A 13,303-nucleotide genomic window follows, 5' to 3' on the forward strand; every position below is an offset into this window, starting at 1 on the left:
ATCCAGACAACAACATAATATTCACGGCTTTAAAGAAAGAAAAAGAAAAGTCATATTACTAAGAGACAGAAGACAGAAGTCAGGGCTGGAGAGATGGCTCAGAGGTTAAGAGCACTGGCTGCTCTTCCAAAGGTCTTGAGTTCAATCCCCAGCAACCACATGGTGGTTCATAACCGTCTGTGATGAGATATGGTGCCCTCTTTTGGTGTGCAGGTACACATACAGGTAGAACACATAATAAATAAATAAATAAATCTTTTGAGAAAGAGAGACTCTCTCTCCCCCCTCCCGAGATCTACTCCAAATAAGCCTGCATTTATATACTTTATCTTGTCTTTTTTAAAGATGTATTTATTTATTATGTATACAATGTTTTGCTTGCATGTACCCCTGCAGGCCAGAAGAGGGCACCAGACCTCATTATAGATGGCTATGAGCCACCATGTGGTTGCTGGGAATTGAACTCAGGCCCTCTGGAAGAGCAGACTGTGTTCTTAACCACTGAGCCATCTCTCCAGCCCATGCTTTATCTTGTCTTGCATTAGCTCATATTGCCCCTTTCAATGAAGTTTATCAGCTAGAGTCTGTAGGATTCCAACTACGTGACATTCTGGAAAAGATAAAACTATGGATGTGGGGGGTGGGGAAAGGATCAGAGGATGCTGGGGAGGGAAGGGAAGAGGGGAAGGCTGGGAAGGAGGCATGAGTAAGTGGAAACAGAGTTTATGTACTACCATGGTGGTGGGTGCAACTCATCATACATTTGCTAAAACCCAGAGAACTACAACTGCCCAGAGAAGATCTCTCTGGGGATGGTGTGGACTTTATAGCTGTGCTGTGTCGCTGTTTCCAGAATTGAAACACTTCCTTCTGAAGGACCGAGGACTCAGAAGACTCAGCAAGCTCTGAAAGTGAAGGCGCAGGAGGCACTGCTCCCCAGGCTTGTATAAGCAAGAAGCAATTTGCTGAGCAATTGGGGAGATTCTTCTTGGAGCTGCCTGCAAGTTGAGCAGTGAGCTCCATGCATGCGGCTGGGGTGGATTTGTGTGTGTGTGTGTGTGTGTGTGTGTGTGTGTGTGTGTGTGTGTGTGACTTTGGAGCCACCGATGCTCTTGCAAGTACTTCCAACCAGCCCATTGGTCTGCATAGACTCGGGTGGGATTGTTTCTCCCGTTTGTTGTGCAGCACTTCTGGCAAGGAACATGGTGTTTTGGATGCATCTAAGTTTGAGGGTGGTAAAGGCGCCTTATGTGTCCAAGATCTAACTATGGAGGACAGATAGTATGTGGAAACTCTCTCTACTGCCTGCCTGCCCAGGTCTCCGGAGACCCTAAAACTTCTCTAAAAAATAAAACAAAAGTTATTAAAAATAAGCTAACCACAGAGCTCGGCGGGAAGGAGCGCTTGGTTTGTTTTGAGAAGGGTCATTCACTTAGAACACGGAGTCTCCCCGGGCAAGCTGGGCAGGCCTACACAAGGCAGCATCTACACAGGCCAAAAGGAAAACAGGTCTAGGAGAGAGGCCAGATAGTAGGCTTGGGAGCCAGCCCACGGGTGAGCGCATAAAGGTTGCTTAGCTTATGTAATGGTACAATTCCTGGGGAAGGACCATGAAGGACTTTCCCCCACACTACCGACTTCTGGCTGTGGCCAAGGAGAAGATGGAGGTGGTGATTTCATGTCCTGTTGCGGGCTCAAGATCCACCGCCCCCTGCCCCCATCCCAGCCCCGCGCGCCCTGCATCTTGCCCACTATGGTCACAGAGAGGCTAAGATGGTGGCGGCGGGGTGGGGGTGCCCTAGGAGCCACAACTGGAAGAAAGCCAACTGGTGTAGCAGCGAATTGGATGTAGGGCCTTGGGGCACCCTGGGGCTGTGGACTCAAGAGACAAAGGGGTACACTTTTTTCTTTTTAACCTGAGGCTTGTCAGGGCAGAAGGGCAAGGGGACAGAAGTTTGAGAGGGGGCTTGCTCAGAGGTGTTTATGGGGTGAAGGAACTAGAAGGGCGTTTATAGACTAGAGGGAGGAGGTAGCGCTCAGAGCGGAACAACGCACAGGTGGAAAGCCGCAAGAGCTTTTCCACCGGCTGCTTCAATCTAGTCTAGAAAATGCATTGCGCTGCTGTGAAAGGGGGAAGGGGCTCAAAAACACCTTAATTCCATCTTTGACTTGGTCAACAGCTCGATTTCCTTATGAAAAGTTTTTCTTGGCGGGGGGAGGGGGGGTTCAAGGAGACGCAGGGTCCCAAGACCTCAGCTTGCTTGGAGCCAGAAGCCAAGGGTCTGAAGACCTGGCCCCCGCTTAGGTCCCCATCCTGAATCCCATTGCCCCACTTTTCCCTGAGGCCACTATCCTTAGGACCCACCCCTGACTTCCACGCGTGGAGGGCGTGGGACTGGGTCACAATGCAGTACCATTGAGGGAGGCTGTGCTGTAATTGAATCCGGGGACCTTGAGACAGGCAGAGGCCAACGGCTTTTCCCAGCCTAATTAGATGTATGAGAAGGGGGAAAAAAATACACAAAACCTAGGAAACAAATCCATATGGTCTGTGATTCTTTGCTCAGGCTCTTTACCCTCCTGAAGTCGTAAATGTCGTGGGCTTTTTAGCACCAAGGGACTGGAAAGGGGGAGGGCCCACAGGCTAAGGTTTCTCTGCTGTAGCTGAGTCCAGAAAATGAGGTTTCAGCGCCAGGGTCCTTCCGCACCCCTACCCCAGCCCCTGGCTCTCTCTACGCCTGGCACACAGCCGCCATCCCTCACCCACGCAAACCTCCTTTCTCCCTCAGGCCTCTCGGCCCAAGCAAACTCTTCCCCAACTCCACAATCGTCTCCCCCGACCCTCACAGCCCGCCCGCACCCCCTCGCACCCCACCCCCGCTTCCGCAGTCCAGGCTGTCTCCCCTCCACCCGTGCTGTGGCCTATTCACACACCTTCCTCCGGCCCCGTCCTCAGCATCTTCCTACACTGATGGAAGGGCCACAATCTTCTGTCAGTCTTCCCGCCTTTATTCACCACCAGGCTGGAAGTTGATCAGCGACAAAATGTAGGTCTTTTCCATCAACCTGGGGAGGGGGCTAGTCCTTAAAGTTGCCCCAAGCAATCTTCATGTGCTGTAAATAGGAAGCTTGCAAAGCCGGCCTAAAGGACCTGCAGGGTTTAATACATATGGGGACATCTCCCATACACATCCGAAGGGGTAGGAGCTGGAATAGAGCTGTGGACACCGCCCTCCAGGCTGTGTGTCTGATGCTTGCTCATCCCTGTCTGGGCTTTTTTGTAGGACCAGGAAGATGCAGGGTTCTGCATTTAAAACCAGGAGGGAGGCTTCTGGGCTTTGGTGACTGAGTGACCACAGAGCAGAGCGCTGGAGGAAGGAGCGTGCTCCCTGCTTCTCGGAGCCCAGCTTTGGAAATCTAGCTCACAGTGTCTTGCCACCCACCCTCCACCCCGCAATGGGGATTGTGGGAGAAATTACAGGCCTGTAGTCCTTTGGTGTCCACAGGGGTTTGGTTCCGGGACTCCTTTGCATACAAACCACAGGTGTTCACAGTCTTTTTTTGTTTGTTTGTTTGTTTGTTTTGTTTTTCCAGACAGGGTCTCTCTGTGTAGCCCTGGCTGTCCTGGACTCACTTTGTAGACCAGGCTGGCCTCGAACTCACAGCGATCCACCGGCCTCTGCCTCCCCGAGTGCTAGGATTAAAGGCGTGAGCCACCACTGCCTGGCACCACAGTCTTGGAAAGAGAGTATTAGCAAATACCAAACCTGCATGCTTTAAATGACCTCAGGATGACTTACAATAATACCTGGTTCATTGGAGATGTTGTGTAAATGGTTGCTATACTGTACTGCTTGGGGGAATAATGACAAGAAATTATGTACTAAAAAAAAAAAGAAATTATGTACTTGTTTAATACAGATGCAATTTTTAAAGACTTGTGTGTGTGTGTGTGTATGTGTGTACACTCTTGACACTTCACAAGTGTGGAGGTCACAGGGCAACTTCCAGAAGTTGTCTTTTTCCTTTCATTTTGTTTTTGAGGAGGGGGTCTCTCTTGTTGCTGCTACAATAACCTGTGAGTTTCCAGAGGATCCTCCTGTCTCTGCCTCCCACCTTGCTGAGGGAGCTCGAGGATTACAGATTCAAACCACACTGAGTGCAGGTTTTTAGTAAGTTTTGTTGTTGTTGTTTTGCGGGGGGGGGGGGGGGAGGTTCAAGACAGGGTCTCTCTGTGTGGCCTTGGCTGTTCTGGACTTGCTTTGTAGACCAGGCTGGCCTCTAACTCACAGAGATCCACCTACCTCTGCCTCCTGAGTGCTGGGATTAAAGGCATGCACCACCACGCCCAGCCCTTTTAATTTGTTTTTAACGAAATGTAGGTTCCGGTGTCTGGACCTAAATCCACACATACTTTTACTCACTGAGCCATCGCTGGCTCACAATTTTTATTTTTAAGGCTTTCAACTCATTATTAGTTGAATCTGTGGCTGCAGAGACCACAGATATGGAAAGCTGATTGTATTTGGAGGCCCAAAGTCTCAAAGGTGGCCTCACCTCTGTTGTGCAGCCATCTTGTAATATTGTGGGAGTGTGGGGGGGGCTTCTTTGAGCCTCAGTTTCCTTGTGTACATTTGGGGTGACTGTACAAATTGTTGTTCATCGGCACAGGCCAATTAGTAAGAGCCCAGCCTTTCTCAAGGAGCCTGTGGCCCAGGTGAGACACAGAGGGGCATCACTGAAACTTCAAAGGGGGTTGAGGGATGTTTGTGGGGAGAGCCACCCAGCAGATAGGCAGGTGTCTGCCATCTACCCTTCAGCCCCATTCAGGGTCAGCCTCAGCCCAGGCCAGCAGTCAAGATCTCTTTCCCTCACTTCCCACACTCAACACACACATTCTCTCTCTCTTTCTCTCTTCTCTCTCTCTCTCTCTCTCTCTCTCTCTCTCTCTCTCTCTCTCTCTCTCTCTCTCTCTCTCTCTCTCTCCTCCCAGCTCCTGCCTTGGAGGCCCAGACTGGGTCTGCCTAACAAATTGGTGCCTGTGGGTGGCTTCTCCTTCTCCATGTCAGCCAAGAATGGGGGAAGGAGCAAACTGCTGGCCTTGCTGGAGCCTGAGGGACAATCATGAGTAGCTTTTGCCAACCGTGTCAGGCTAGATTAAGTCACAGGGCTGGCCCAGTTACTGTGTTTCTCTCTGCTCTCTCACTTTATCTGTCTCTGTGCACAGTTGGGGGTCTGGGTCCTCCTTGAAAGGCAATCCTGGTCCTTTTGGCTGGAGTTGAAGTTAACCAAGTGCGTGAGAGGGAGCAGGCTGCTTTAACTGTGGTGGAAGAGAACCTCAGAGCAATCCCAGGGTTCGAGCACTTAGCGTGGGGGTGGAGGGAGTAGTGGCTGTGAAGAGGGTCTCAGAGATGAGTAGGCCTATCATGTTTTTCTTGTCTTTCTTTTCTTTTCTTTTTTCTTTTTTCTTTTCTTTTCTTTCTTTTCTTTTTTTTTTTTTTTTTTTTGTAGTCTTGGCTGTCCTGGACTCACTTTGTAGACCAGGCTGACCTCGAACTCACAGCAATCCACCTGCCTCTGCCTCCCGAGTGCTAGAATTAAAGGTGTGTGCCACCACACCCTGCTACATTTTTCTTTAAATATTTATTTATTCATACATATGAGCACTCTACTTGCATTTATGCCTGCAGGACAGAAGAGGGCACCAGATCACACTATAGATGGTTGTGAGGCACCATGTGGTTGCTGGGAATTGAACTCAGGACCTCTGGAAGAGCAGCACCTCTAAGGCATCTCTCCAGCCCCTGGCTTATAACGTTTTTAAAGATGTATGTATGTATGTACGTACTTCGAAACAGGATCTCACTATGTAGCTGTCCTGGAACTAACTCTGTAGACCAGGCTGGCCTCAAATAAACATACGGAGATTCACCTGCCTCAGCCTCCTCAATGCTGGAATCAAAGGCACACACCACCACACCCAGCTTTTGTCTGTTTTTGTTGCTATTTTGAACTATGTATAAATATGCGCACATGAATGCACAGTGCCCACAGATGTCCTGGGCTGGAACTGGAGTTACAGGCAGTTGTGAGCCACCTGACATGGGTGCTGGGAAGTGAACTCAGCTTCTCTAGGCGAGCAGTACGTGCTCCTAACCACTCAGCCATCTCTCCAGACTCAGCTTATAGTGTTTCCAAACATATAAATCAAGAACCCAAATTCGAATACAAATTACTGAGGCCTTCTGAAGCAATGTGACACGGAACCCTGGGCAGGCAGGCAGAAGGATCCAGCTGGTGCCAGGTAACAGAGAGCAACCCTGTGGGCAGCAGGTTGCAGTTGGGGACCTCATGCCCGGAGGAAGTACAGGATGTACTGGGATGGGGAGTGGGGGGTCTGAGGGAGTGGGAGGGCTACAAGTCACTCAGCCAGGCTGCAGTGGCAGGTAGAAGGAGGGCAGGGTGGGAGATAGGCTGGAAGGGCAGGGTGAGGTTCCTTGGAGGGAGGGGGGCACCTCTAATATCAGGATGGGAGAGACAGTGACTCAAGGATAATTTGATATAATTATATTCATAAATATAATTTAACAGGGCTGTGCTAGATCTAGCCTCGTGCACACAGGACTAACGTTAAGTGGCACAGCAGATTGCCCAGTTAGGAACTAATTATCCCCATTTTACAGGCTAGGGAATAAGAGCACAGATAGGATTTGGGACCAGTTTCCCCAAAACCCCAGAACTAGGAAGTGACAGAGCCTCGCTTTAAGTCCAGGGGTTTGGCTCCAGCTTTCCTCTTATAACCCAAGGGATATAATGGAAATTAGCCAACAGACACAGTGGCGAGAATGTTCTGGCAGGCAAGCCTGGAGGCTTCTTTTTTGAACCATTGTGGAGCAACATGGTGGGTTCCAGCAGAGACCAAACGAGGGAGGAAATCTTCTTCTTCTTCTTCTTCTTCTTCTTCTTCTTCTTCTTCTTCTTCTTCTTCTTCTTCTTCTTCTTCTATTTATTTATTTATCGTCACATTATAGATGGCTGTGAGCCACCATGTGGTTGCTGGGAGTTGAACTCAGGACCTCTGGAAGAGCAGACGGTGCTCTTAATCACTGAGCCATCTCTCCAGCCTGGAGGGAATGCAGGATTTCTAGCTAGGCAAGATGGAGCAAGCCTGTAAGTGATCCCAGAATTTGGGAGGTAGTAGGAGAAGGATCATGAGTAGTTAGAGGCCAGCCTGGGCTGCAAAGTGAGATTCTTTCATAAAACAAAACAAAACAGGGGGTGGGGAGATGGCTCCATGGTTAAGAGCACTTGTGCTAGTCTGGCAGAGGGCCTGGGTTCTGTGCCTAACACCCACAAGGTGGCTCACAACTGTCTGTAACTCCACTTCTAGACACCCCTTTCTGGCCTCTGAGGGCAGGAGGCAAACACATGGCGCACATGCGGGCAAACCATTCATATACATAAAAACACAAATGCTTCCCCCCCCCCCCCAAGAGCAACTTTTCTAAAAATAAAATCTCAAATCCTTGGCATCCAGTGTGGATAGGCAGGGTGGTAAGGCAGTTGGAGATGGATGGCATGGTCCAGACAGAGTGCCCAGAGCAGACCCAGTCTGCAGCATGATTCCACTATCTTCGGGGCCCTGCCCACCCCCCAGGACTGGCTTGGATGGCTCTATGCCAGGTTCCCAGCAGCCCCAGCCTGCTGCAGCCAGGGTTAGGGGCTGGGGAGCAGAGGGGAGGAGGTCCTGGTGGGCGTTAATGTTCAGACTCCAGGCTCTGAACTGGGATCCCCCTTTTTCTTCCCCTGGTGGGCTCCAGCTGTGCCTGCCACTCTTTGGAAGGGGACAAGAGGTGCTGGAAAGAGATCTTTTTTAGCAGCTTTGAAGGTAGGTCAATTTATCCTCAATCTCCATCCTGCTCCTTAAGTTACAGTTTCCACTCTAGTCTTTCTGTATCTCGAGGCCCACTCCTTGCTCCCTTACTCCATCCCCACCCAGCACCTCTGACTCCAACCTCAGCCTGCTGGTAAGCATATCTCACCTGGGATGGCCCCAGCACAGAAGAAGGCTCCGAGGGGCAGGTGGAGCTCTCACATGGCCTCCTGCAAAACCCTAGCTTTCTCCACTGTCTGGTCTGTAAAGTCAAGCTTCTCATGCGGGGCCAAGGAGGTGATTATGTGGAAGGGCAGTTATGCCCAGGCTTTGTAAGTTTCAATGTGCTGGACAAATGGTGTCTGATGTCATTAAGTACTAATGTTCCAGGGGTCCCTGATGAGCAGCTTTGTTAGCTCAAAGTTTCCTATGGTCCTTTGGAACTTCCAGACTTAGTTTGGGACCAGACTCTGGATTGGTCCAGAGTATAGGAAACAAACTCACTGATGGATACCCTTCATCCTGTCAGGCTAGAGAGCAGGTCACCCACCAAGCCCAGAGAGTGGCTGCCCCTCTGTCTCTATGTAATGGCTTCGTTGGCAGGAGACTACTGGGATAGGGGCACTGACTCCTTGTTGGGTCTGCTTGGGACAGCCTCAGCGCCAGTATGCCAAACAGATTTCCCTGCTATCCCCTCCCCTGTTCTTGGCCAACCAGGCACCTGGACAGGTGGAGTGCTGCAGTCTGCTCTGGATGGGAGCCTCCCTCCCTCCCAGCCCCCACCCTCATCTGAGTCACGGTTCTGGGTTTACCCAGCTGCGGGGCTTCTGGCAGCCTGTTTGGAGAGGCATGTGACAGGCCCCAGCATGACAGGCATGTGGCACTCTCTGGCACGTGCCCAGTCCATGTGTTGCCCTGTGAAGGAGGAGCTGGGTGCCCTAAACTGCTGAGGTGGTTTCTGTGTGTGGACGTGCTGTGACTTTGGCCTCCTGCACTGGCGTCTCTAGCCAGTCACACACAACACTCCCATCCGCACCAGCGAGTGTATTAACGCACACACACCAGAGGGGATGCTATGGGCATTTTACTGGTTCCCAGAGTCTGGTATCTGCTTCCCCAAGTCTCAAGGAGACAGCATTTCGACAGGAAATCTAGGCTGTGGCTCTTGAGACCGAAATCAATCTCACAGAGACAACTTCGCCTCCGTTTTGACCAGTCTTGGAGAGGAAGACACTGACTCGTGCTGACAGGGTGATGAGGCCTTAGCCAGCCTCTTCTACCAGCCGAGTGTGGAGACCTTTGAAGCTATGGAGTTTCTGAAGCTGCCACAGTTGGAGGATATAGGGTGGATTTCAAGGTTGCCCCGCCATACAGCTTAAGGCTCCAGACCATGGGGGGGACCCCACTGTCCCTCGTGCAAGACTTCCTGTTGTTTCCGAGCAAGTTCTACCTTTCTCCTTCCCTTCTCAGCACAGTTTCCAGGAGACTTGCTCGCCTCTGACTGCCGCCTCCTGTCTCTCGCAACCTTGACATGATCAATGCAGTGGCTTACCTCAATCCTTCCCCCTTCAGGGTCTCTGGCCTGGTGTTCCAAGCTACCCCTTCTAGAAACCTGCTAATTTCTTAAGATTCCCCAGTTCAGATCCACACCTCAAAACTCACTGCCCAAGCCTTCCAGACCTTCTGCCTCACTCACCCTTCCACTCTGCTCATCTAAGCAGCCGCTCCACTGATGTCGGGGTTCCTGGAAATGCTATGGCCGGCAGAGGAACCGATTTACATGAGGCAAGGAATCCAGTTCAACATGACTTAGCCGGATTTAGTCCAAACTTCTAGATTCTGACCCAAGCAGTTTATTTTTTACATATCTAAGCACAGTTCAACCTTGGAGGCGGAGGGGGGGGTTGCTGCCTTGTGACAATTATCACAACAAAGCTTAAGATATGGCTACATCAAAATCCTTTTGCCAAAGGTGGATCTCTGTGAGTTCCAGGCCAGCCTGATCTACAGAGTGAGTCTAGGACAGCCAAGGCTACACAGAGAAACCCTGTCTCAGAAAAAAAGATTTTTTAAAAATCCTTTTGGAAAGTACACATCTTTCCCAAAGTACTTGTGACCTCTTCTATTGACCAAGAAGCAGTGCTCAGAAAAAGGGTGCAAGGAGGAAGGGTCTGAAGTAAGGATAACAGTAAACTCCTTTGCAAGGTACATAGGGCCTCTTTCATAAGAATGGGTAATTTAGGTGAGGGCTGGCTCTACAGATAGTAAAAGATCACCAGGTTACTAACTATATCCAACCCCAGCATTCTAGATGGAAAACAGGTGTAAATTCCTTCCACTGAAGGTTTACCAACTCCTGGGTTCTGTAGTGCTATCCCAGAGCACAGGGACCTCTCAGGCCCTCCACGATATGGACCTCTCTTCCTGCCATGCCCTCCCTCAGTAGCTGACTCAAAGGTATTCCTCTTGAAGGCCAGAAATCCCCTGAGCCTGACATTCCACAAGTTCATCTGATCACCACCTCAGGGTGGAGTTCCTGAAAGCTGGCTCTGCCTCCCACCTGGCTGAGCAGCTCTGTCAGCCACAGGGTGGCCCAGGCTGGAGTCCAGTCTCACACCCCGACTCCCCACACTGCCTTACTGCTCTGTTTCCTCTTTGTTCTTTTGAGACGGGTCTCAATGGTAGCCTAGGTGTTGGATCCTCTGGTACCAGCTTGATTACTTGGTTTGCAGGAATCGCCACTATGCTACATCTGACTTTTCACTCCACCCTCCGCCTACCTCCTGCCAGTACCTATGGTAGAGGCACTCTGCCACTGGGTTATGTCCTTAGCCACATTACCTCCTTATCTTCTTTGTTTGTTTGCTTGGGTTTTTTGTTTGTTTTGTTTGTTTTTTGTCTTTTTTTTTTTTTTTTTTTTTTTTTAGACAGGGTCTCACTATATAGCTCTAGTTGATCATTATGTAGACAAGGCTGGTCTTGAACTCACAGAGATCCGCCTGCCTCTCCCTCCCAAGCACTGGGATTAAAGGCATGCACCACCATGCCTGGCTAAATTTGTATTACATTATTTTACTTATGCATTTGTATGCATGTGCACATGCACCGTGTAGGTCCCAGAGACCAAGTTCATGTCATCCAGCTGGGTGGCGGGCATCTTACCTGCTGAGCCATCTCACTGGTCTCTTAACTATTCTTTTTATTTTTTATTTATTTTTTATTTTTATTATTCTGCATGCGTGTACACCTACATGCTAGACGATCACATTGTAGATGGTTGTGAGCCACCATGTGGTTGCTGGGAATTGAACTCAGGTCCTCTGGAACAGCAGTCAGTGCCCTTAACCTCTGAGCCATCTCTCCAGCCCTCTTAACTCTTTTTAAGGCTGCCTGAATTGTTTGTCCACCTTCCTTCCCACTCAGGGCTTCTGCAGAAATCAACGCATCTCCTTGCTCCTTCCAGAACATTTTCTCACTCAGACGACCTCAGTAACTCTCCATTCAGTCCACATTCCTTAGCCTGTCACCAAATGGCCACTAGAGCTGGCCTTGTACCTCCCCTTGTTCTCCCGAGTGTTCCTGGGGCTCCAAGTCCCCCCTCTTTCCCCCCCTGCCTTCCCCCTCCTTTCCCCGCTGCCTTCGCTTCAGCTGTTTCTGGTCTTCATTTGCTCTCTTCAGCTCTTCCACCTCACAATCTACACCCTGTCTAGACTTTGGGACTCAATTCAAGTGCTATCCTGATAAGACCCTCAGGATTTTTCAGAGCCCAAATTCCTGCTGAGTGCTCCTGCACCACAGTACCTACTTTTTTCCTTCCTTCTTTCCTTCTTTCCTCACTCCCCCCCCCCCCCCATGAGACAGGGTTTCTCTGTGTAGCCCTGGCTGACCTGGAACTCCTGTAGGCCATGGTTTCAAACTTATAGATTCACCTGTCTCTGCCTCTTTAGTGCCAGGATTAAAGGCATGGGCCAACACTGCCTGGCTCCACCCTTTTTTTCCAAGTGATAGGCTTATTCAATTTCTCTCTCTCTCTCTCTCTCTCTCTCTCTCTCTCTCTCTCTCTCTCTCTCTCTCTCTCTCGTGCGTGTGTATGTGTGCATATGTGTGCAGGCCAGTAGAGGGTATCAGATTCCCTGGAGCTAAAGTTATATAGGCAGTTGTAAGCTGCCAGATGTGGAGGCTAGGAGCTGGAACTGAACTTGGGTCCTCTGCAATAGTAGCAAGTGCTTTCCATTCTCAACCCATCTCTCCAGCACTTCTTGGTGATTCCTTCTCAAAATTCACACTGGGGCTACCTGATGAGGAAGTGGGAGGGGCAAGTGTTGAGCCAGGACGAGATTGCATTTGATATTTTGGGAGACCCTTTTAGCAGTCTTATCCCCTCGCCCTGCACCACACACACATATAACTCTCAGTCCCTTGCTTCGGGTGAGATAACATTCCTGCCCCACGGATGGAGCACTCAACCTTCACCTTAGCCCATCTGTGAGCGTCTTTAAGGAACACAAGAATGGCCCAGTCAGAACCAAAGACCCCAGACAGCACAAAGGTTACCGAGGGAGGGAAGCAGAGGGTGGAAATGGAGAAACTAGGTTCATGGGATGCCCTATCCTGGCCTTCTCACTTCTGATGATAGCGTAAATTGCCTCACTGGCTTGCTTCCTGTTGCAACACAAAAGCTCTTGGCTACGGTGTCCAGGGTTGAGGAGAAGAGAGCTCATTGAGGCCCAGGGACTCTAAGAGGTCATGGCACGGCCCTCTGTTCCTAGCACTGATAAATGGCGCCCGAGTTGCCCTGTGCCCCCCACCCCCACCCCCGCTGGCCGGCACATCCTGTGCACGGTGCCAACACCCAAGGCCTGGGGGAGTAGAATGAGGACCATCTGGACCACTGATGGGAGCCTTAGCCCTGGGGTAGGGCTAGATCTTGGGGGTGGACGCTGAGCCCTAGGCCAAAGGTTTTTGAGGTGAGGCTTCAGGGTCCTGCTGGATGACTCTCGCGGGGCTCTTACATTCTGAGTCACCAGGCTATAGGGGAGGGGAAGGAGGGCATTCCTAGATTGTTTTTCCCCCCTAAGGGAGTAATCCCAGCTTGGGGAAGAGACCCTAACTCACCTCTCCCCAAGCCCTTTGGGAACGTTGCTGGAATAGGGAGTGGCAGGTGGGCGGGGATCGCAGGGAAGGAGTGGCACCGGCTCTGGGAAGGTACCGGCATGTGACCTGAAGGGGTACCATTGAGTCCCCGGGGAGGGATGAGGAATGAACTTTGAGTGTTCTGCGTTCCTGGCCTCATCTCCTGGGTGGCTAGTAGGGCTGGGAAAGGCCTAGGTGGAGCATGCTGGGAAATGGGGATTACTTCCTGGGCCTGGGAGTTCTCACCCTGTATTTGGAGCTGATCATAAGGGTCTGAGTTGGGGAGCCTATGGGAGC

The sequence above is a fragment of the Acomys russatus genome, chromosome 16 (genome assembly GCF_903995435.1).
Source record: "Acomys russatus chromosome 16, mAcoRus1.1, whole genome shotgun sequence".
Classification (NCBI taxonomy): Eukaryota; Metazoa; Chordata; class Mammalia; order Rodentia; family Muridae; genus Acomys; species Acomys russatus.